Raw genomic sequence first — 24,554 nt, forward strand, 5'->3', positions numbered from 1 at the left:
CGTATGTGTGTATATGTCTGTGTGTCTGTGTGTGTATTATGTATGCATGTATACTCTTGGATTTTTGCTGTCACTGAAATATTGCAGGTCCTTAGGTGCTGTTATGTGAACACCAGAAAAAGGTCTTTTGTCAGTATTAGCCTAAGGTATCAGAATACTGCTTGTCCTTACAGTTTTTAATATTGTAATTTTTATTTAAAATTAAAAACTCAAACACGTGTGAATAGAGGAAGCTGTCTGTTCATCTAGGTCCAGCCCTACCCAAGAGTGTGGGATAATGGCCCTCCAAGATAATAGCATGCACTGACAGGAAAGCTTGTCCAACCTGGGGAGGGGACTGGCAAGTGCAGTGAGCACTCAGAGGTGGGAGGCCTCCTATGGAGACCATTTCCTTTCTTGATGGGTCCTCTTGGGGTTAGCTGCTTTACCTGTCAACAGAAGTGGCCACCTGGCAGGACATTGAAATGATGTGAATGTTCTGGTCCCTATGTGTTAGCGTGCTCATGAAGCACGACTAGCCTCACCTGGTGTGACCAGGGGAATGTAGGTCTCATAGCTCCTAACAGTCCTGCCTGTGCGAAGCATCAGCTAGATCCAGTGCTTTTGCTGGTGTATTCTTAGCACTTCTGAGGCCTTGGGCTGGTGGGCTGGTAAGCAGGGAGCGTCCCCTCCGCCCTCTGTTTGCAGTCCTGTAAGATAGTGTCTGTATTCAGAACCTACATCCTAGAAAATTGTAATCATCTCAGTTTGTCAGAGACATGCACCTTCTATATTAATATTTATCGAGGTCAGAGGCTGAACTCAGAAATAGCAGTGTTCTTTCAGTTGGGTATTATTGAAATGTTCTTAGAACTAGGTGCTCTGTTGGTCTTTCTGTCATCTTCACAGAAAGTTATTGAACGTTGATGGTGGCAGATGTGGAAGGTACCTTAGCCAGAAGAAACCTGACCAAAAAGCCTTCTACACAAAAGGGCAGGAGATAGGCCACATGTCAGATTCAGCCCATGTAAACATCACAGACTGCTCAAACCAATGTACAGCCTCACTCTGATCTTCAAAGTTTGGCTTCTGAACCCCATTCCTTTTGTACCTCATCCCTACCCTACCCCACGGCTGATGCTCCAGTATCCAGGGCTGGCTGCCTCACTGCTGATGCTTGCCTCTTCTCTGCATGTGTTGTGCTTTCCAAATTGTTGGTGAAGTCTTCTAAGTGACTTTGTCTTTAACGTGCTATTTGCTATGCACAAGTGCATGGATTTTTATTTTTCTGTTGACTTATAAATTAGGGAAGAACTCCCCATGTCCTACAATTAGTACCTGCAGTGTTCTTTCGCCATCTGTGATAGGATAAACTCCCTAATATGAAGCTTTGTGAAGCTTTTCTTATATCTCCAAACGTGCTTTTTTACAATACACATGACAGTTGTCTAAATAATCATTGAAATTATTTACTTCTGTCAAAAATCATTATTTCTCTTTATAAATAGAAAGTGAGGATACAATACAGTGGAGTTTATTATCCTTTTATAATATTCTATGTTCACATCATGGTATTTAATCAAAACCAGTCAGTTTTAATTAAAGACAACCCCAAGAAATACAGTGATAATTTTTTATTTGAAATTCTTGTATCATCCTCTATTGTACTGACTTTGATGTTCAGTAATGCACTCCTTTTAAAAAGACTTTTCACCCTTTATAAATCTATTGTTCTCAGATGTAAGCCAGTTATTTCAAACAGTGAACAGACATATTTTAACAATCACACATTTATTACTTAAATTTTACTTAAAACTAAAATCTGAAAGTGCTGCTTGGGGAGCCGCTGATGTTTCAGGGCCACAGACACGTCTGTGAGAAGATGACATTTACCTTGAGAGTGAATGTTCTTTAACTTCGACAGAGCCAGGGAGCACGTGGTTGACATGTACAGAATATGTGTGAGGTACACAACGGACCTTTGTGTTGAGGAGGAAGAGGAGGAGGGGGGAAGAGGAGGAAGATGAGGAAGAGGAGGAAGAAGAGGAAGAAGAGAAGGAGGAAGAGGAGGAGGAGGGCAGCTAAGCAGAGTAAGGCTGCAGAGACCTGCTGGGGACAAGATTGGAAGGGCACACAGGATGGGAAGGTCTGTAGCCTGCAGTCAGGAACGGTTGGCTTGTCTTCCCAGTGCGGTGTGTTTCAGGTAGTGGAGTGACGACTGTCTACAGTGGAAGCCTGTTTTCAGTCACTGATACTGCTCTCCTTGGCGTGGTCTCTCTTCCTGGTGACTGCTGCTCTCACAGGATTCCCATGGGATTTTGTGTTTGCAATCTATAAATGGGAACATTTGATTCTTTCAACATTTTAAATATCAATGACAACTTACCTTGAAATCTTTCTTGCCTTTGATATTTTGTTGTCACTTGCCAAAATGTCATAGAGATTTTATTCATAAGTAAATGAAAAAAACTTACATTGGGGCTCACAGTTCCAAAGGGTGTGGCATGGTGGTAGGCATGATGCTGGACCAGCACTTGAGAGCTTACATCTATCTGATCCACAGTAGGAGGCAGAAAGAGAGGTAACCAGAAATGTTCCTGGTTTTTAAAACCTCGAAGTCCCCCTCCCCCCACCCAGTGACTCACCTCCTCTACAGACCAACTTCCAACTCCTTCCAAACAGTTCCACTCATTTAGAACCTAGCATTCAAATATATTCATCTGTGGGGGCCATTCTCATTCACACTACCAGATTCCACCCCCCCCCCCATGGACTTGTAGCGATATCGTAAGATAGAACTCATTCAGTCCAGCAGCAAAAGTTTCCATATGTCTTTCACAGCTTCAACACTGTTTGGAAGTCCCAAGTCTCATCTGTGATTCAATCTCTTAACTTTAACCACCTGTAAAATCAAAAAACAAACTGCATACTTCTCACTCACACAACAGGCACAGCTTATCCAGCACTTGAAGGGAGGAGAAGCGGAAGAGTGAGGAGTGCTGGCTCCGTAGCAAGACCAAAGCTCGGCAGAGCTCCACATCCGCTTCCAGCTTTGCTGACCGCAGCACACTTTTGCCAGTGGAAACATGACTGCTCTGACTTGGAGCGGCTCTCAGTTCCCACTTTGCTGCTCACAGCCGTACAGCTTTGTAAGTGATGAAGCGACGTGTGCAGTGTGAGTCAGCTGCACACACTCGAGATTCACCTTGCAGTTGTTACTGTTGCATAAATAATGAGTCCTGGGCACAGTGTTTCAGGTCAAGCTACAGTCATCTGAGAGAAGGCATCCTCCATTGGGAAAGTGCTCCCATAAGCTCCAGCTGTAGGGCATTGCCTTAATTACTGATTGATGGGGAAGGGCCCAGCCCACTGTGGGTGGAGGCACCCATGGGCTGGTTGTGCTGGGTTCTTAAGAAAGCAGGCTGGCAGAAAGTATGAACAGCAAGCCAGCAAGCAGCACCCTCCACAGCCTCTGCATCAGCTCCTGCCTCCAGCTTCCTGCCCTGTGTGAGTTCTTTCCTTGGTTTCCCTCAGTGGACTCTGATTCAAGATGTGTAAGCCAAATAAAACCTTTCTCCCCCAAGTTGCTTTTGGTCCTGGTGTTTGAAATGCTATGTTTACAAAGCATTTGAACGTAGATTGTTGAGGTAGGATTCTAAGTAGCTATAAACTGTCTGAGAACTCTATTTCCTCTCACTTTGGCATGCTCAACCAGGGCCTGCTGCCCATGTGCAGTCAAGGATCTGAGTGTGGTGCAGCCCCCTTGTAGGCCCTAATTAAAACACAGTGAGGAGATCGTGGCATCTCTGTGCCACTCAGTTTCAGTTCTCTAGCCTCATCTTTGAAGATGATAATGTCATATCACAGTGTCAAAGGTCAGACACTCCTGTCACAGTATTAATAACAATTAAATTTTTATTTAGCAGGATGCTGTTAATCATGTCAGTATGCTTGCAATTATGAACATTTTCGATTCTTCTGGAAAATTGCATACACGTAAACAAAGTAGAATTACAAGTAGCAGCTTCTGTGGACTATATTTCAGGAAATGCTGCTAGAAATATAGGAGACAGTGTGTTTCTGAAATATAAAATATGCATAAGAAGAATGGACTGGGAGACAGATAGTCCAGTCAGGATCACAGGTGATGCACTCAGCTACAGCAGGAAATGGTCAAGGCTAGAAGACCAATAGGCAGCAGTGGGTGAAGGGAGCTGAAAGCTCTCAAAAAGCAGGGGGAATGGAGTAGCAATTCCTGAAATGTGCTGGGCGTGGCAAACCAGAGTGTGAGTGAAAGGGTCAGACAATAAAACATTTGGGTGAACTCTCCTGGCCCCTGTTACTGAAGGTAAAACTATAAGTGACTTCTTTTCAGTAGTTGAGGTGGGAATGGTTAAGCTCTGATGACTAGTATCTGAGTCCAGTCTGTGTGTGGGAGCATTACGGAGAAAATGAAGGCCGCACTGCCAGAGAGGGAGCTGTGAACACCAGTGATCTTACAGAACACGTTAGAGAGCAGTGGCAGGCAAAGAAAGCATTTGAGAGTACGGTGGGACGTTGGGCAGCCGGTCCACATCCTTTCCTTTGTAGATGCCTAATGATCCCTTTTCATACAGCACAGAGACCTTTCGTCTTCCCTTGTAGTTCATGAGGAGTTGTGCCAAGCGATTGTGTGGCTGATTGTGTGTATTTTCCCTTAGAAGAGAGATACAGCTCTGGAAATATTAATGGCAGGAAACTTAGGAAATTTAATGTTTCCTATAAAGAGCAAAATAATAGCTTCGAAGGGCAGTGTTGTTGTGAGCCTGTGTTTTACTGATAAGAGCCCAGAAGCACGGCTGCTAGAGAAGAAGACACCTTTCGTGTGGAATGTAGGAAAGAGGAAAGCATTGACAGAGGTTTCAGCACAGAGAGTTAGCATCGGGATTAGAAGGCTGCTGTGCTCACCGCTCTACCAGTGCCGTACTACAAGGACTAGGATTTAGAATAAGACAGGGAGTAGAAAAAAGTAGAATATTTAAAATATATTCTTTTTTTATATGGTATAGAAAACAAAACAAACTTAAAGCCGTGAGGACTACGTTGGAATTTCAAGCATTTCAGTGAAGGAAGACATGTTGGAGATTAGTAGTTTCTTTATAACACAAGTATGGTCCCAGTTCTCCTTGAGAACCCATGAATAGTTGGAGCCAGGTTCCCTTAGCATACACGTCTACAGATACTCAAATCGCTGAGCATACACGTCTACAGACACTCAAGTCTCTGAGCATACACGTCTACAGACACTCAAGTCTCTGAGCAGACATGTCTATAGATACTCAAATCGCTGAGCATACACGTCTATAGACATTCAAATCACTGAGCATACACGTCTACAGACACTCAAATCACTGAGCATACACGTCTACAGACACTCAAGTCGCTGAGCATACATGTCTATAGATACTCAAATCGCTGAGCATACACATCTATAGACATTCAAATCACTGAGCATACACGTCTACAGACACTCAAGTCGCTGAGCAGACATGTCTATAGATATTCAAGTCACTGAGCATACACGTCTATAGACACTCAAATCACTGAGCATACACGTCTACAGACACTCAAGTCGCTGAGCATACTCGTCTACAGATACTCAAATCGCTGAGCATACACGTCTATAGACACTCAAATCACTTACCCTAAAAAGGTGCAGTGTTTGCATATCATAACATGTGCAATCCTCTTAATCAATTTAAATATTAATTGCCTACAGTACCCTAATATAATGTTAACATATATTATAGTTATGTAGTACCTTTTGGAGGCTAAGAAGAACATGCTTAGTACAAATACATATTGTTAAATATATTGTCAGTTCACAGATGGTTGAATCCTTTGCATGCAGAACCTTAGACACAAGAGCTAATAGAATTTAGTTTGTTTCATGTACTTTTAGTGTGGCTCAGAACATACATTGAAATTTTTATATAACATTGACAAATACTTATCAGATACTCAGTTTATGGTTCCTTTGACTGAGGTTCTATTTACCATAAATTCTAAAGTATATTTTCTGTGTGACTATATCCCATTAATACACTGAATATCAGTTAAGATGGTTTTCAAACTTTACCCTCGCCTTTGCCTTGGTGGATTCTCTCTGCTGCAGGTTCCAGTGCAGGAGACTGCCTTTAGCTGGCATTTGTTTGACTCTCCCATAGGTGGAACTCCTCAGTCTCGTTTTCATGATCTTGACAGTTTGAAGGAAAGCTACTTACCTGAGTGTCCAAAAATGTTTTCCCATGATTCACCTGATCTTACTGGGTGATGGAAAAGTACCACACAGGCTAAATTCAAGTTGCATGACATTTGCAGGCAGCAGTCGGTGACAGCACACGATGTCCCTGGTGTGTCAGGTGGACCTGACTGACTATACAAGCCACACTTTTCTCTTATCACTCCTGTTGCCCTTGAGAATGTATCAAGACCCTAGAAAAGGAATTACTTTAAAATATACCATGTCTTTGGGGCTGGAGACTGCTCAGTGGTTAAGAACATTTGTTCCTCTTGCAGAGAGCTGGGGTACAGTTCCCAGCACCAGCATGAGGATTCAGAAAATATGTAACTCCAGTTCCCAGGGGTCCAACACTCTTTTCTAATCTCTTCAGGCACTAGGCACATACTTATATGCAGGCAAAACATTCATAGACATAAAATAAAATTTAAAAAATTTTTAAAATATACATGCCTTATTTTAGAGTCTGTAACAATATGTAGACCTATCTTTTTTTTTTTTTTTTCGGAGCTGGGGACTGAACCCAGGGCCTTGCGCTTGCTAGGCAAGTGCTCTACCACTGAGCTAAATCCCCAACCCCAGACCTGTCTTTTTAAAGCCGTTTAAAAATATAGATTTTTTTTTATTTCTTCCCATTAAAAACCAGAAAGTTGTAAAAAAGAGAATTAGGGGATTTTTTTAAAAATTATGTTTCACTAATGACATAAAGTATTTACAAAAGGCATATTTAATAAAAATGTACAGCTGTCATATGTGCAAAGGTAATACGGAAAGTTAACTTTTGAATTGGGAACCTGGGAAAATAGAACTTAGCTGTGGAAATCTTCACAGAACGTGGTGGCATGATTCTGTCCACATGAGTGGTATGTCCCTTCTGAGCTTGTGTCACCTGGCCTCCTCTTAGCATCTAAAGTATCAGTTTTGAATGTGTCGCTTGTGTTACAAACTGAATTCTTCATGAATGGCGTGAGTGACAGATACTTAAGGTTCACATCACATTTCCTTGTCACTAAGTTCAAGATTAAATATTTACTTGATGGTTACAATTTAAGTAATGTTTAATTGTCTTAACAATTTAAATGTCACTACACATTTTGGAGAACATGTTTACACTTAACAGCCTGTTCCGCTTTCTGACATGCTTGCCTGGCATTCTGCTTCCCACGTGTAATAAACAGGGCCTTTCTGTTCTATACTGGAGAATGGACACAGTACAGTGTTTGCAGGTTGCCCTGTATTTAGAGGACAGCCTGAAGTATTGCTCAGAGAAATCAGTGCTCCGAGGTCCTGAGTGTTCCCAGGACTTGGAACTTTCATAATTGTGGTGTTTTCTTTTTGTTGTTATTGTTAAAACAAATTCACATAAATGAAAACTTGTATTTCACCAAGTGCGACCAGAAGAGTAATAAGGCCAAGGTGTTGCCGTATGGTTCATAGTGGTCGTGAGTGCTTCCTCCAGGCCACAGTGGTGGCGAGTACTGGTGAGGGTTCACAGTGATCATTAGTACTGCTTTGTTCTACCTTCACAGACCACCCGCCAACTCAGCAAACAGTCTGTAAGAGAACTCTACAGAGGGTGGATGGAAACCCCTGTACGAATTACCAAGGTTGTTATAACAAAGCCATGCTGACTACAGGTTTAAGTCAGCACAAATATGGCCTCGGGTCTAGGAGCAAACATGTGATACAGTCAAGGCTGGTCTCTTCAGGAGAGCCACAGGGGACCCCTTCCTTGCGTCTACTTAGTTTTGCTCCAACCATGACGTTTCTTAATTGGCTGCCTTGTCATTTACACCTTGGTCTCTCTGGTCACATTACTGCTTTCTTCCCTGAAGCTCTCTCTGTCTTTGAATTCTAATCTTTTTCCTGTAAATCAAAGCAGTCATTGATAATAGGATTTACTCTATGATGATATGACAGTTACATCTGCAAAGATAATGTTCCCAAGTAAGACAGTTTTTTGAAACCCGAGATAAACATTGATACTTTAGGAGAAGTAGTAGTAGATCCTGTAATTTTCACTTTACACTGGAAATTCACTCCAGAAGGTGTCAGTGTATCTGCTGGGTCTGTGATACTTTGAAGTTACCTAAGGATAAGAATGAGCAGTAGGGAGAGGAAGCAGCAGAGTTATGGCCACAGGCCCCATAGGACGCATTGGGAATTGTTGATCAGCACACTACTCAGAATGTGTAAAGAACTGAGCATCACAAAAAGCAAGTCATCCCCTTTAAATGGGCACCTAGACGACATTGGTACCTCTCAACCATCATATCCAAATGGGCAGCTGTACAGTAAATAATACTATAGTAAAAGGTGATCAAGCACCTCACTGTGCCACTCCTGCTACTCTCTGTCCCCAGCAGTCTCTCCGCCTCCATGGCTAACCCCACATTGGCTCCGGCAACACTCTGGGCCTTGTGGCAGCCACCCTCTTGCGACTCTCTGTTGTGAACTCTGTTCACAACCCCAGCATCCTCCCCCTGTGTGGTTATAGTCACAACTCCCAGTAACCTGTTAAAATCAAAACTCTAGAAGCTAGTAATTTATCAGTCAGATATATATCAGTAAATTCTCACTCCACAAAATGTCCACACAATGAACTCAGAGCCAATTCATATTGATATAAACTGCCTACCTAGATAAGACAAATTATCCTATAATTATCTATTCCTTATATGATTTTCATACTTACCTGTGGCTATTTAAAGCCACGCGGGGTGGTTCATTCTTCTCCTCCTCCATCTTCATTTCTTCCCTCTTCTCTCTCTCCCCTCTTTAAAACCCACCTTACTTCTTCACTGTGCAATCACAGCCCGTAATGTCTCAGCCCGTAAGTCAGAACCAACCCTTAACTGTGGGAACTTCTCAAAAACTGAAGGAAAAAAGAACTACATAGAACTACCTTGTGGCTTACCCTTCTAGCACTGGGCATGTGTTCAGAGAAAAGTGTGTGTGTGTTCTGGGGATGTCTGCACTCCCTGACTGAGGCGAAGTTCATACACACCAAGAGATGTACTCAACTGAGGTGTCGTTCATTAATCAATAACATCAATAACTGTATAAAGATAGTGTGAGATGTGCATTCCCGGAAGCATTAGGTTATCAAACAAAGAGATGAAATCCTGGCATTTGCAGAATGGAAAGGAGTAGAATGGTAGGACAGCATGACACTCCTCCTTGAAAGTGCAAGTAAAGAATGGAAGAATAGTCAAGCGGCCAATCTCTGAGGAATAAAAATGGATGATTTCTTAGTACCTATCTGAGTAAATCTCTAAGCACGGAGTAAAATAGCCATTTCATCAAAGATTCACACATTCTTTGACTATTTTATAAGCACTGTGAACTGGATAGTTTCTGTGAGCTTGACACAAGGTAAAGCCATGGAAGGAACCTCAGTTAGGAACATGTTTCTAGGGGCTGGGGATTTAACTCAGTGGTAGAGCGCTTGCCTAGGAAGCGCAAGGCCCTGGGTTCGGTCCCCAGCCCCGAAAAAAAAAAAAAAGAACCCCCCCCCAAGAACATGTTTCTATGTTTGTGCTAGAGACAAATCTATAGCACATTTTTTTTAATTAGTGATGAACTGGGAGAGGGCCCAGCCCATTGTGGGTGGGGCCATTCCTGGGCTGGTGGTTCTGGGTGCTGTAAGAAAATAGGCTGAGTACACCACAACCCTCCAGGGTCTCTGTGTTAGCTCCTGTCCAGGTTCCTATTCTGTTTACGTTCCTGTTTTGATTTCCTTTGATGATGAACTGGGATGTGGAAGTGTAAGCCAAATAAACCCTTTCCTCCCAAGTTACTTTTGCTCATGGATTGTCATCACAGGGATAGTAGCCCTCACTAAGATACAGTGTCTTAAACCTGTATTGAAACTTAGACTTAATATGTACAGGAAGTGAGAAGTCAGAGTAAAGGGAAAACAGGAAATTAGCAAGGCATCTATCTGGTACCTAGAGTATTAGGTGCAAAATGCTGTGTTAAATCTTATTTTTGATAATTAATTTATATATATAATTTATACATATTAATTTATATGGTCATTGGTACCGTCCTTCGCCACTCATGGTGAGACCCTATGGGTGGAGCTGCTGGTACTGCTCAGACACAGTCTCGCAGGCTGTGGGTTTCTGTAGTGGTCTCCATCTGCTACAAAAAGAGTAAACTTTGTGTTTGTCTGTGGGTTAAGGACAAATGTTTACAAGTTGTTTTTAGGGGTTATGATCATACAGTAAATTAACGGTTATTGAGTCTCCTCTAGTAACCATGACTTGACTGGAAGTAGGTTACAGTATCAGGCATGGCTTCCCTCGTGTTGAACAGGTCCGTTAGAGAGTCTGTCTGCTGAGGAATCTAAGACACCCTTAGGATCATCACGCCATACTGTCACTGACGTGGTTCATGGCCGCCATAGCTAGGACAGACTCTGTTTTGGACTCTGCTTGCGGGGTGCCTCCTGCTACCCTGAAAGTAGCCCTCAGGGGGGCCATTTGGGTCACTTCCAGCTCAGAGGTCTCTGGGCTCTGTCTGAAGTCCATGGTTTCTTTAGCTCTAGGGCTTAGCCAGGGGCAATAGCCATAACGTTATGTTTTAGTAGTGGTGTTTGTGTTCTCAGTGGTACTTTTTTTCATAATTATGGCTTCATATTTTCCCATGGTCTTTCTGTCAACCTCTCTAGTTTTCTAGTTGGCTCTTGGGGTTTCAGTTTCATCGGCCTTTCAGCTTGAGTTTTTGTCAGTGTGTCTGTCTTGGTTAAATTCATTCCCTGACCTTGCGTTGTCCTCCTGTTTCCTGTGCTAGTTTTTCTTGTTTGTCATTCACATTGATTTTCTTCTTCTTAGTATAATTTAGCTGTTTCTTTCTGACTTTTTAAAATTCCTTGAAGCCTTTAAGGAGGTTTATGAACTTTTTAAAGTCCATGTTCTGAAGTTCATCTACATTGTGATTGGCATGCATTTCTACAGGAGTAGTCAGTTTTGGAGAGAAGGTGCTGGCTTGTTCTTTCATGTTCTTTGATGAGCTCTGGGCATGCGGACTTCTTTTTATTTTGGATTTGTTATGGATAAAGCAGAGTGAGGAAGAGGAGATGTGGGGTCAATTGTGTCAGGAGGTTCGGATGTCTCTGCTGGGATGCAGTCAGGTGGACAGAGGAGCCTAGGCTAGTAAACAGGATATATTTCCTGTCTCAGGCTAGAATGCAAGGATAGATCACTCTGAATAGAAATGTTTGATATGATGTAGGATTGTTTTTTGTGGTGCCATGGATGAGCGGAAGGGATCCTGTGTCTACTTTAGAGCTCCTTTGCCTGAGGGAAGAGAACAACAGACTAGGCTGATGGACTGGTTGTGAGATCAAGGCTAAATCCCAGGAGGCAGACCTGAAAATTTTGAGTGTGGAGTGAGTTGGAAGTGTAGAAAAGGGACATGTGGGTGGATGCAGGATGAGCAGGGCCTGGCAGAACCCTAGAGATTGGCTTTGTGCAGGAGGAGGTGACCAAAGTAGGCTGGGTCACTGACTATGAGACAGACTATATCTGGCAAGACGGGGTTGGGGGTGAGAATTGGGTTGCAGGGGTACTCACCAGGCTAGACCCTGGAGGAGCGTGTATGAGGCTAAGTATAAAATGGGCCATGCAAAACTCTTGGTGTTGCTATGTCCCTAAGCTCATAGATCTTCATCCTACAGATGAGAAACTAAAGTCCAGTGAGACCAACGAAGTTGCTACACAATATCCCACACTTTGTAACCAGGATTATAGTCAAGTTTAAATCTAGCTGGCATCCAAAGCCAATTTTATTAATTAGAGTACAGCTCTAAAACCAAGAGTATAGTTGGCTTATCAGAGCCACTCTTAAATATATTCCACAGGGTTGCCAGAGTTGGGGCACAGAAGAATTTCTGAGGTTTGTGGAAGTGAGTCAAAAGAGGAAAGTAATCAGCTTTACCAGAGTCACAGTGAGCATAGGATTTAAAACCCACTCACAGCCTGGGGCGTACAGTTATAGTCAGCCCTGACGCCTGGAGACTGCTCACTGTGCGTGTGGAGTTGTAAATGGTGCAGTGAATACAGTTAGAGTTTACATCATCTCCCTGAAGGGAGGTGGGAGGTCAGGAGAGGCCTCAACACGCTACGTAGAATCTCCACAGGAGTAGGAGAATTGCATAGGCCACCTTTTGGAACCAGTTTACTTCCAGTTGTGAAGGCAGGTTAGAGACCCTGACAGATTACTTTCTAGGCACAGTGTGTTGTGCGTTGTGTAACAAAAATGGAAGTAGACTAGTTTTCTGTGCTTAGCTTTACCTGACGTTAAGATACACAACTTGATTAAACACTACTGATGGTTTTCAGGAAGGGTAAACAGAAAAAGATTGAGTTGGAGATTTGCGTAAGAGTATAGTCTAACTGCAGACTTTTCCACATGCACAAGTTCCTGGAAATAATGACTCCGAAACTTAATATTTCAGGAATAAATGCCTAGGCCTGACTAGCTCATAACTTAATTACCCATTTATTCTATTCTGAGTCCTGCTACGCAGTTGTTACCTCTCCTTGGTTTCATGTGACCATGTCCTTCAGGGTCAGAGCAAACCTCCGAGTCTGACTCTTTCCCAGAATCCTCTCTCTCTGCCACACGTCCCCTTCTAATCCTGCCTCAGCTCACTGGCCACAGGCTTAATCGATAGGTGAAAGCTTTTATGCAGCGTGTGAGAGGTTCTCTCTACAGCCCATGCATTCTTACATGACCCAGCTAGGTGATTCCTGAAGCACATATTGCTAATTTAGCTAAAGTGGTATCTGATCATTAAAATTCTGTTTCTGATGAATGCTCCGACTGTCCTTGTTCTCCCTCGGCTTTGCCATCTTCCTAGATTCTTTAGCTTCTTTCTCATCTCTAACCTACTGTCATCTTTCTTTTTGTGAAGGGTAATTTTAAAGACTATGACTATGTTAGGCTTAAGAAAAATGGAATGCAAGAAAATGCAGCTGTTCCCACTATCCTCCCCCCTTTTTACTTTCATATTTAATGAACGTATATTATATTAATTGCATCTCCCTTAAACCTGATCCGCCCATCAGTCAGCACTGTGTAGAATGCGTGTAACTTTGAAATATAGCTTCTGCATTGTTCTTTGGCTAAAGGGCTTTAGAAATGGCATTTGCTTGCTATTCTTCATATTTTCTTTTAACCCCACCTAAAAATATATCTAAGTAAATATAGTTATAAATAATTGTAATTAGAGATTGCGGTAAAACATTTACAGCATTAAAAGAATATTAGTTTCTTCAGTTTGTAGTATTGTTTTCTTTCTACAGCAATTATTTTGGATTCTCCATGTGTGGGAGGGTGGAGGGAGAGAGATATCAAATATATAAACACCTTAATTATTTTATTCTGTGTTTCAGAACAGAAATATGGAAAAACAGTCGGAAGCAGTTTAGAGAGATCTACAGACTATTACATTAGTTATGGTTTTATCGTCTATAGCTTTTTGGTTCACAGACTGTTTACTACATTATTTATAATTTTATCAGTCTATAGCTTTTCAAGCTTATTTCTACCTGGAACTTTGCAGCCCTCACTTGGACTTTTACGGAAAGCTGTGAGGACTAATTTTATGCCAGTCTTGTTGGCATTTATTTTATCACAAAGTCAAGCGCATATCAGGAGGACTACAGCCAAAGAAAGCAGCAGGGAGCAGAGGCCAAAACAGGAAACCATTAACATTTCAGAAGCTACTCAGAGTTCCCTGTGGTGTACACAGTAAGGACATATCCTTTCCGTGGTAGCTGCCAACGCTGAGGCACCTTTGCATCTCTTGGCTTTCTGTGGTAGTGTAACGGTCATTCTGGATGAGGACAATCTGTCCACTGTGAACAAAGCCGGTAGCCATCCTGCAGCTTTGATATCAATGTAGAAATCCAGTTTAAGTTCACACAAGAGCAGTGCCAGTGTTAACACCAGAAATAGTACAGGGGCAAATGTTTCTGTAGCTTTTACCATCAGACACTAGTAAACATAGGGCCAAGCTTCTCTATGGCCCAGGAAAAGTTAGGCTCAAGTCTTGTATTCTAAATGTTCTATTTTGGAGAATGTCTGAATAGGACAGCCAGCCTTGCTCCCAGCTCTTATACTGGGCCGCTTTTCAGACACTTTCCTAAGTGCCACCCACCCTGCCTGCTCCTATGCCATCTTTAGTGCTAGGACTACAAAGTGAAGCCGTGTCTATAAATTAGTAAGTCGTCAATCCACTGTCTACATTCAGCAAGTAATTTCCATTAATAAGATGTGGACATCGTTTTAGAAAATTATTCTGGATGCAGTTTTTCTCGTGTTATGATATTATAAATGGATTTTTGGTTGGGGAGTTCACAGAGTAAGGAGATAGCAGGTCAATATAAGAATGTAAAGGGTTGCAGTGTTCAGAAGGTTGGGAAGCACTAATCTAGACGTCTATACGACCAACGACTCATGATGATGATCCCCAGCGACGTATTTACCTCTTGATGGGCGCTTAATTTCCTCATATTTAAATATTATCAGTTATTCTCCTTACAATTTACTAAACCTACAAGGGAAGATAATTTTAAACGTAACTCTTATTTTGACAAAACTCTTATCTGAAATAGAACATACAAAACTGTTTATTTTCTTAACTTGTTCCTATATGTGTACAGGCCTTATTTGTGTGTGTGTGTGTGTGTGTGTGTGTGTGTGTGTGTGTGTGTGTGTGTGTGTGTGACAGAGAGAGAATAGGGGGAGAATTTGTACCTTTACAGGCACATTTGAAGGACAGAACTTAAGGTGAAGGGTCTTCTTTGTCCACTTCCCTACTTTGTTTTGAGACAAGAGTCTCTCAACCTGGAGGTGGCCGCTCTCGCTAGTTGACTGGCTAGCAAGCCTCTGATACCTGCCTATCTCTGTCTCCCAGTGCGGAGAGGTTGTAGACATGTGCAGTGCCCAGCTCTTCTCTGAGTGCTGGAGACCCAAATTCAGCTTCCCTTGCTTGTACAGCAAGCATTTTATCCACTAAGTCATCTCCCCAGCCCTGAGGATCTAATTCTTATAATAATCATAATTACCACATAGAATGCTAGATTCAGTGATAAAAAGTTTTTAAATATAAATGTGTATTTCCTATGTGCCTGATTCCCCAGCCGACCTGGACAGGAGAGTAAGGGTAAATGGTGGGCAGAATCCTAAGTCTCTGGACTCACTTCAGAAATGAACAAGTTTTGTTTTCCACTGCTGTTTGTATTGTTTAGCTACTAGAGATGGTGTTCAAGCAGCTCTTGAGCAAACAGTTTCTTTGACCCGCTTATCTTAGATTTTTCTTCCTGCTTCCCTGCCCTCCTGGCCCTGTTTTGGCCCAGAGGACATTCTCCTAGGCTTTATCTGTTGGGTACAGTTTTCCTGCAGTCTTGTGGCCACATCTGGGTCAGGGTGTGTATTTGAAAAAGGAATTTCAGGCAGTCTGGAAAACAGTACTCTAGTTATTTAATGGACTGACGAACATAGCAATTGTTCCTAATTTTTCCTGGCAGTAGTAAAATGTCTCCCACTGTTGGCATAGTAGGAAGTCACCTAAGTGTTGTGGTAGAAGGAGTACAGGTCAGTACACACACCTCCAGCTGAAGGCATTGTAGTCAGAAAGATGTACCCAAGAAAAGTTAATTATGTGAAAGAAATCTACTACAAGGCAAAAGGTATTGTGTCGTATTAGACTCTGCAGTGTTAGATTAGCCCTCCCTCTGCAGTCACTGCCCTGAGGCATGACTGTCAGGCAGTACAGCAGATCCTAACCCCTTTCTGTCCATTGCTCTGGGTGCTGTTTCTGACAGCCTATCAACTTCAAGAGCACATGTAGTCAGTGCCTTGTAGACTTGAATGTAGACGGTCCGTGTCTAAGTATCGTGTCTTCCCATGCTCTGAGTACAGAGCTCTAGGTCAGTAAATGAGTAAAGTAAGTTTTGAAAAATTGAGTTATTTTTCTCTCCTTAAGTTAACAAATTAGGAAATAATTTCCTACACTTAAACATTATTTTTTATGTGATGTCTAATTTTACTTACAGTCATGTCATAGTTTGAAAATAATCAACACTCAATACAGAAAGGCCTGCAGTAAACTGAAAGGTTTAGTCTGACCCGCTGTGGTGGTCCTGCTGTGGTTTAACCTCTCACAGTCACATGCTTATGTGTACGTGGTGTTGTCTGAAGTGACTCGGGAGTCGTGCTTTCAGAGATCCTGAGATGAGAAGAGTACACTGTGGTGTGACCCTCTAAAAAGTCACATAGATGACAAATCGTAACAAAGTGACAAATTAATAAAAACTTATAGAAGGGGTTAGTGAAATAGTTACTGTGTGACATGGGGGTGTATAGGTGAGAAAGGAGTGACTTATGCGTGACTCATTACGGAGTTGAGAGTAGGGGTGCAAATTACCTTTACTCAATGAGGAAGGAGGCGAGGCTTAGAGAATGGAGGCCTGATGGCCAGAGAGCTGGCTCAGAAGGTGAAGGTGCTTTCCGTCAGACCTATGGCCTGAGTTCCACCCCTGGACCCATCTAGTGGGGAAAGAGGACCACCTCCCATAAGTTGACCTTCACATGTGTGTCACAGGTACTTGCCCCTCGCATGCTCACATAATTTAATAAAGTGTAATAAATTTTTTGAAGAAAAGAACAGAAACCTGAATAAGAGTAATGAGTTAACGTTCAATCTGTAAAGTCAGATTACTCCATTTGTCTGCGCTTGGAGACCTATAAAGAAAGCTCAGCGTCTCAAAGGACACGGGTGAGAGGCGCATCGTGCTCAAATGATAAAGGCCAGCAATGGAGGCCAAGAGTTGAATGTACAGAACAAAGTATGTGAACGATAAAATATTATTCTCAGATTGCTGGAATGATCAGAGAAAGTAGCATTTCTCAGATGGATACAACCACTGTGTAGTTTCAGTGTTAGACAGCGCTGGCCGTGAGGACAGAAGACGTACACCGTCAGTAAGATGGGACTGTAGGCAAAGTGCTCAGAGTAGACCAGGGAACACAGACCTGAGCGATCCCCACACTCCTGCTCTCTGCTGAACTGAGTGTCTGCCTAGAGAATGGACCCGAAAAGGCAGTCATCCTAGCCTAATTTCCTTAGGAATAAGTGAAATCTATAGAAATTAGACATCTTGCCTAAGCTCCTAGAACACACTACTAACAAAATTAGAATGACGAGTTGCACATTAAATTTATATGATGAATTTTAAATTAATCATAAAAGCATATGAGTTCATTTTTCTCAGTTAACTCACATATTAGCATATTTACAATAGCAAATATTTTATGAAAAGTCCTTTTATGAAAGAACTTGTCCTAAGAAAAACATCAAAATAGATTAGTCTACCTTTGCACAGCGTGCCTAGGCTCCCTGGGATTGTAAGAAAAAAGCCCTCTGAGCCCTATGTTCAGGATGTCCCACTCACAGAGACACAGAGACGGACATCGATGCAATAAGCAAGAAGTTTAATGATCCATTACCTCCAGGGTGACCCTGTACTCGGGACAGAGGTGACCCTGAAGAGCAAAGGCCCACACCCTTTATACTGTTTCAGGTATAGGCTTCAGGTTACAGCATGAGTTGGTTATTTCTCATTCGTAGGGCCTATTACTTTTTTAATTCATTGATGGCCACCTCTTGTCCTTTGAATTCATTGGAGGCCCTTGATGGGGAAATATCTTTGGCATGCAGAGGGAGCGATGAAGGATCCCTGCTAAGGGTGGTTAGCTCATTTTCTGGAACAGGGTGTTTTTCTAAATTCTACCTGGTGTTTGCCTAAGGCAGCCTTTGTCCTTAAGTTTGAATCTTACAATATCTGTACTCATTTGGTGGTCAGAGATACAGTGTGCTCTATGAGAGCTGTCCTTATAACGCGTACAGTCATACCAGTTCTACAGGCAGGTACATGTGCTAGAGAGGTATGGATGCCTTTAGACAACTGTCCCAAGAAGAGGGTCACCCAGAATCCCTTACCATAGCAATGCCAGAAGAACCATAGGCCCATAGCCACCTTCAAAATGGTAGCACCACTAACATGCTGTACCAGCCTGGGAGAAAGCACCCTGCTTCACCTATGAGAACTGACATAGGACAGGACTGACTGTGTCTGAACACCACAGCATCCAAGCACTGCCTTAGAAGCAGAGGCCATGCCCACCTTCTCTAGACTCTGATCCACTGGAAGCTTTGACTCTACACTTCAGCCTCTAGAACAGGAGAAGTAGTTTTGTTCTTTCTAAATTATCAGCTCTCAGAAACAGTGTTATAGTAGCACACCCAGAGTACATACAATTATGGAATTGTTCCTGAAATTATAAAACTTGTTGCAAACGTAAAGTTTCATGGCACTTGAGTGGACAGTGGTCTCTGATTGTGACACCAGCATCGTAAGAGTCTAAACCAGACAAGTGAGACTGTATCAGACTAGAACACTCTGTTCGGGGAAGAACACAGTTAGGAGAGGATAAGCATCCTGGGGATAGTTTGAGACACATGCCAGGTAAGGGACCTGAGTCTTTAAGAATACACCTCCAGTGACCAGAATGACAGCAGAGCTTTAAAAATGAACAAGTGAGCAAATGTAGGTGCCACTCAGCATAGCAAATCACCTGGGAAATGCAGATGAGAACATGCTAGCATGCCAGCTTCACAGGGTACAGGAGCTACTGTCAGAAGACAGCAGGTGTCGGAGAGGACGAGGGAGGAGAGCCATGTGCAGCAGCGTTAGTGAGACTGCAAAACTAAGGGGGAGGGGGATGAAGCTGTTATATAAAATAGATTACTGAAAAACTTAAGGCTAGAGCTATCATGTGCCCCAGTAACCCCTTCCCAGTACAGACTGAAAACAGAAATCAGGAGAGGGTTTCATAAGTATGTTTAATTTCAGCATTATTCAGAATAGGCAAGACACAGGAGAAAGCTAGTGTGGTATATATGGCCAGTTGGGCATCACTCGGCCTTGGTAAGAAGACAATTCACAGAAGGGATGAGCTTGAGGGGCAGTCATTACAGGAGGCAGAAAAAGCCAGTCATGGGAGGATGTGTGATCTGCTTAGGTGAGGGTGAGCTTTTTCTTAGAAACAGGAAGCTGGATGGTAACTCGCGGGCCAGCCTGAAGCGGAGCAGGACTGTCAGTAAATAAATGTACAATTTCAGGATGGTAAAACTCAGAAACAAGCTGCAAGCAGTCCGTGGTATTGAACTGCATGCTTAAAAATTAAGAGTGAATTTTACCACAGTAAAAACAAGAAACCAAGAAAAGACATCCATGTTTTAATATTCCTTTACCACAGATGGTTCCAGCTCTGGGCTGAAAAGTATTTAATCTTTGCAAATATACTGATATCATATTTTAGTGGACTGTAATAAATCAGTTTGGTAATTTAATATATTTCTGATTGTATATATTATTATAACCAGTGAGATTACACAGAGGATATCTAACTACTTTCTTCATTGTTTGAAAACCACAGTTGTGTGACATGCTTGTAAAGTGGCCGCTGGTGTCACTCATTTGAGAATGTTACTGTGTCTAAAATATGCCACTAGTGACAGATCCAGTGACGATATCCTGAAGATAACATTAGCTTTTCCAATTTAATATTTTATTAATTTTACCCTTAATACTTTTAAATGTAATTTTGACTGCCTTTTCATCCCTCTCTCTTTAAAAATTGATGGGAGATTAAATTTGTACCATTTTTCCACTTTATTATCAAAAGAACACTTGAGGGAAAATAAGCCATACGACCCAAAAGTGAGTAGTTCGGCATCGAAGTAAGGAGAGCCTAGAATGCTACAGATAGAGAGGCAGGCAGGCAGTGGATGGGCGTGGTGTGTGTCCACTGAGACACAAAACACTGGTGAAGCCTTCTTTCTAAGCTGCCTTTGGACATTGACAAAGAAAAACAATCGCTCTATTAGAACAGTGAGATGCTCTTGTGTTAGATGCGCCTGCTGCCAACCCTGAAGGCCTGGTGTGATCCCAGAACTGCATGGAGGAGGGAGAGAACCAACTCCTGTGCCCTGTCCTCTGACTCCCAAGTGGACATGGTACCCGACTGTCCTGTGCACGTGTGCACCAGTCAGTAGACGTGGTACCTGACTGTCCTGTGCACATATGCACCAGTCAGTAGACATGGTACCCGACTGTCCCTGTGCACGTGTGCACCAGTCAGTAGACATGGTACCCCGACTGTCCTGTGCACATATGCACCAGTCAGTAGACATGGTACCCGACTGTCCTGTGCACGTGTGCACCAGTCAGTAGACATGGTACCCGACTGTCCTGTGCACGTGTGTACCAGTCAGTGGACATGGTACCCGACTGTCCCTGTGCACATATGCACCAGCCAGTAGACATGGTACCCGACTGTCCTATGCACGTGTGCACCAGTCAGTAGACATGGTACCCCGACCGTCCTGTGCACGTGTGCACCAGTCAGTAGACATGGTACCCGACTGTCCTGTGCACGAGTGCACCAGTCAGTAGACATGGTACCCAACTGTCCCTGTGCACATATGCACCAATCAGTAGACATGGTACCCGACTGTCCTGTGCACGTGTGCACCAGTCAGTAGACATGGTACCCCGACCGTCCTGTGCACGTGTACACCAGTCAGTAGACATGGTACCCCGACTGTCCTGTGCACGTGTGCACCAGTCAGTAGACATGGTACCCGACTGTCCTGTGCACGTGTGCACCAGTCAGTAGACATGGTACCCGACTGTCCTGTGCACGTGTGTACCAGTCAGTGGACATGGTACCCGACTGTCCCTGTGCACATATGCACCAGCCAGTAGACATGGTACCCGACTGTCCTATGCACGTGTGCACCAGTCAGTAGACATGGTACCCCGACCGTCCTGTGCACGTGTGCACCAGTCAGTAGACATGGTACCCGACTGTCCTGTGCACGAGTGCACCAGTCAGTAGACATGGTACCCGACTGTCCCTATGCACATATGCACCAATCAGTAGACATGGTACCCGACTGTCCTGTGCACGTGTGCACCAGTCAGTAGACATGGTACCCCGACCGTCCTGTGCACGTGTACACCAGTCAGTAGACATGGTACCCCGACTGTCCTGTGCACCTGTGCACCATTCAGTAGACATGGTACCCGACTGTCCTGTGCACGTGTGCACCAGTCAGTAGACATGGTACCCGACTGTCCTGTGCACGTGTGTACCAGTCAGTGGACATGGTACCCGACTGTCCTATGCACGTGTGTACCAGTCAGTGGACATGGTACCCGACTGTCCCTGTGCACGTGTGCACCAGTCAGTAATGGTTGTTAGTATTGCAGATGGTAGAGTGGGTCTGCCTGTGCACATATCACAAGTAAGTGGTTTTCAGTAGTGCACATGACAGTAGGCGTGTGTCCATGCATGTATATACTAATCAGCAGTTTTTTTTTAAGTGCAGTATTTTAGGCAGGACGTAGATAACTGTAGACTTCAGTTGGCTAAGCTTGTGTATACATAGCCAGGTAGTAAATTGTGAGGCAGAGGCGCCACACAGCCTCTAATGTAACTAACTGCCACGGATCCATTAATAAGAGGATAAGCTGTCTTCTCAAGAATCTTACTAAGAAAAACAGTCGAAGAGCTCGGTTTGGTCTCACACTATTTTTTTCCTAGAATTTCAGTAATATGATCAACATCACTACCCTGAAAATACAAAGCAAGTAAATTCAACACTTTATCAGAAGCATATAAAGGCTACAGAGGATTACTTCCGAGGGCCCCAGAGCCCTTCCATCCAAAATGCTTGTAACAGTTGACTAAGGCTTCACTCTTAGCTGTTGACATCATGCCTGTCAGAGCTATAGCTGTCCCTTGAAATACTGGGACATGTGGCATTATTCATCATAACCCATCAGGCTATTTTCGGAGCTAATCTGCCGAGGAGAGAGTGGAAAGGCTTCTGTTAGTCTGCGGTCCTAACGCAAACCTTCAGGAACTTCATCCAGAAAAGACTGGTGTGCACAGGAAAGCCACATGCTCAGGTCTGCACTGCAGAGCTTCTTCTGCTGTCTGTAAGAAGCTGCTCACTAATCCTTCAAAAGAAGGAAACAACCAGGAAATCTGCTGGACTCGTGAATTTATCTTTTGCCTTTTCTGTTTGTAATCTTCATCGTTCTACCCTAAGCCCTCAGGATGCAGTGTTTTAGTCCACTTATGTAGATAGTTCACTGTGTAACCTGTGCTCACTGCACTTAGCAGTCCTCATGCACTTCCAGCTAGGCCCACGCCCATGCACTGTCAGCCCTCCTGAGCCACACCCACATCCTTCAGTGAGCTTCAGTGATGCTCCACACGCATCTCCACACGCAGTCTCTGACTCTCAAGACAGCAGTCACAGTTTATGTCACCACATAGAGCTTCCTTATGCTTTATATAATCCATGATTCTCATCAGCAATGGTTATAGAAAACAAATTCTTAAAATCAAGAGTTCTAGAGCTAGGAGATGACTCAGTGAGTGAAGAGCGTGAGAACCTGAGCCTGGGTCCCTGGCGGCCATGTAAAACGTTGATGTGGTTCATACCATAACCCCAACGCTGGGGGCATGGACACAGGAAGATGCCTGGAACTCACCAGCCAGGCATTCTATCTGAACCACCCGATGAGCTCCAGGTTCAGATAGCACTGAGGTGAGAACCAATAGAGGAAGGCACCCCATGTCAACCTCTGACCTGCACACACTTGTGAGCACACAGGTGCACACACAAGTAAGAGTTCTAAATAATTACTTAAATAGAGCCTCCCAAATACAAGTGTAATTTTGCCTTGCATGCAAGTTTGATTTTAAATGTATGATTGCATACAACTAAACCAAGTAAACTTCTCAGGGAGTAAGTTAACGTTCTAGCATCAAGGATGCCGGATTAAGCATTTTCTATGTCACTGGCGGCTGGAACCTCTTAGTAACCTTTGAAGTTATGTGCAGATAAAAGGTAGGATTTCACTGTGATGCACTGACAAGTCATTAATGGTACTGCCTTGATCATCCTTTTTCTCCAATTACAAGTTGATCGGAGTTTACATTAAATATGATGATCAGTTTCTTAGCATGTTTCATGTCATGGAGTTTTCCGCTGCTGAAAATGCTAGTCTTGTATTCTCTGTGTACAGTTGACGAGAGTGACTAACTCTCAGTTAAGTGTTCTACTTATCCAAAGCATTGACTATGTGATCTGTAGTTAATGGACCAATTACCCTTCTAATATGGCGCCATCATGCCAAGGTAATACAGAAGAGATTTGCAGAACTGCAGTTTTCTTTATTGCCAACCCTCGGGCTAGGGACAGGGGATGGGGGGGCAGGGGTTGGGGCTGGGGATTCTTCCCTCAGGCAGTTGTTGGTGCAGTGACTCCAACTGTCACTGTGCTCCCATTGTGACTGCTTGTGTGGTTGGCTGGTTGAATGCTCTTTTATTTGTTTTGCTTCTTTTCCTTTCCCCTTTCCCTTCTCCTTCCCCTCCCTTCCCCTCCCCTCCCTTCCCCTCCTTTCCCCTCCCCTCCCTTCCCTTCCCTTCTCCTTTCCCTTCCCCTTCTCTTTCCTTCCCCTCTCCTCCCCTCCCTTCTCCTTCCCTTCCCTTCTCTTTCCTTTGTTTTCCTAAACTGGCTTTCACAGTGTATCCGAAACTGGCCTCAAACTTATGATCTCCTCCTCTGTCTCCTGACTGTTAAGAGTCACATGTGCTGCTAAGGGTCACACCTGCTCCTTTGACACTCTTTAGAGTCTACATGGTCATCCTCAGATACTTGGTTTATGTGCTTCTTCATTTATTGAAACTTCTTTCTGATACTTCTCTAGAGATAAACAACAAAAGCCAGTTTCTGTCATATTCCAATCATATTCTGGGTTCTCAGTGGGCTGGAGGAACCCATGTGCCAATCTCTGAATCAGTCCCATGTGCTGATGCATGGAGCTCATTGGGTGGGTGACCCTAAGACTACCGTGAAGATAAGGCTAATGCCATCCAAAGCAGGACAATGGCACATTCCACGAAGGGAAACGGCAGTGAGTGAGGGCGAGCAGGTGGGAATAACCGCAGGCGCAGCTGCCACAGCTTTGCCTGCTCTCTGAAATCGACTCCAGCCACCGTAAGTGTGTTCTACATCCTGGACGTGCTTAGTGCTGTGTGTGCATCTTCACTGATAGATGGTATTAGAGGTCTCTTTTGTAGAATTTTAGGGAGATTATGGATGTACTCAAGGCTCAATGGGCTAATGAAGCCTGGA

The 24,554-nt window shown here is 43.5% G+C and overlaps 1 protein-coding gene and 1 long non-coding RNA gene across 17 annotated transcripts in view; one reads left to right on the forward strand and one right to left on the reverse strand.

Annotated features, from left to right (window-relative positions):
* Nucleotides 1-24,554, forward strand: part of Fer (FER tyrosine kinase) — a 306,999-nt gene that overhangs the window by 203,986 nt on the left and 78,459 nt on the right.
* On the reverse strand, nt 1,752-2,949 carry LOC108351980 (uncharacterized). 2 transcript variants are annotated; one of them, XR_005489369.2, is made up of 3 exons: nt 2,625-2,949; nt 2,454-2,531; nt 1,752-2,310 (listed from the first exon to the last, which is right to left on the reverse strand). It is a non-coding gene; the product is annotated as an uncharacterized LOC108351980 (long non-coding RNA). The 2 variants fall into 2 exon arrangements; XR_010055070.1 differs by having other exon boundaries at nt 2,454-2,656.

The sequence above is a fragment of the Rattus norvegicus genome, chromosome 9, assembly GCF_036323735.1.
Source record: "Rattus norvegicus strain BN/NHsdMcwi chromosome 9, GRCr8, whole genome shotgun sequence".
Lineage (NCBI taxonomy): Eukaryota > Metazoa > Chordata > Mammalia > Rodentia > Muridae > Rattus > Rattus norvegicus.